The following is a 1,284-nucleotide window of genomic DNA, read 5'->3' on the forward strand; positions in this document are numbered from 1 at the left end:
CTAACTCCAACATTCACATATAGAGTGTCTATGGTTGTTCCGAAATATATATAGATGTGTCGACATGATAGGTCGAAACATTGTATACGTGTCTATGGTATCTCAAGATTACATAATATACAATACAAGTTGATTAAGTTATGGTTGGAATAGATTTGTTACCAATTTTCACGTAGCTAAAATGAGAAAAATTATCCAATCTTGTTTTACCCATAACTTCTTCATTTTAAATCCGTTTTGAGTGAATCAAATTGCTATGGTTTCATATTGAACTCTATTTTATGAATCTAAATAGAAAAAGTATAGGTTTATAGTCGGAAAAATAAGTTACAAGTCGTTTTTGTAAAGGTAGTCATTTCAGTCGAAAGAACGACGTCTAGATGACCATTTTAGAAAACATACTTCCACTTTGAGTTTAACCATAATTTTTGGATATAGTTTCATGTTCATAATAAAAATCATTTTCTCAGAATAACAACTTTTAAATCAAAGTTTATCATAGTTTTTAATTAACTAACCCAAAACAGCCCGCGGTGTTACTACGACGGCGTAAATCCGGTTTTACGGTGTTTTTTGTGTTTCCAGGTTTTATATCATTAAGTTAGCATATCATATAGATATAGAACATGTGTTTAGTTGATTTTAAAAGTCAAGTTATAAGGATTAACTTTTGTTTGCGAACAAGTTTAGAATTAACTAAACTATGTTCTAGTGATTACAAGTTTAAACCTTCGAATAAGATAGCTTTATATGTATGAATCGAATGATGTTATGAACATCATTACTACCTTAAGTTCCTTGTATATACCTACTGGAAAAGAGAAAAATGGATCTAGCTTCAACGGATCCTTGGATGGCTCGAAGTTCTTGAAGCAGAATCATGACACGAAAACAAGTTCAAGTAAGATCATCACTTGAAATAAGATTGTTATAGTTATAGAAATTGAACCAAAGTTTGAATATGATTATTACCTTGTATTAGAATGATAACCTACTGTAATAAACAAAGATTTCTTGAGGTTGGATGATCACCTTACAAGATTGGAAGTGAGCTAGCAAACTTGAAAGTATTCTTGATTTTATGTAACTAGAACTTGTAAAATATATGAAGAACACTTAGAACTTGAGAGAGATCAATTAGATGAAGAAAATTGAAGAATGAAAGTGTTTGTAGGTGTTTTTGGTCGTTGGTCTATGGATTAGATATAAAGGATATGTAATTTTGTTTTCATGTAAATAAGTCATGAATGATTACTCATATTTTTGTAATTTTATGAGATATTT

Source organism: Rutidosis leptorrhynchoides, chromosome 2, assembly GCF_046630445.1.
Source record: "Rutidosis leptorrhynchoides isolate AG116_Rl617_1_P2 chromosome 2, CSIRO_AGI_Rlap_v1, whole genome shotgun sequence".
NCBI lineage: Eukaryota > Viridiplantae > Streptophyta > Magnoliopsida > Asterales > Asteraceae > Rutidosis > Rutidosis leptorrhynchoides.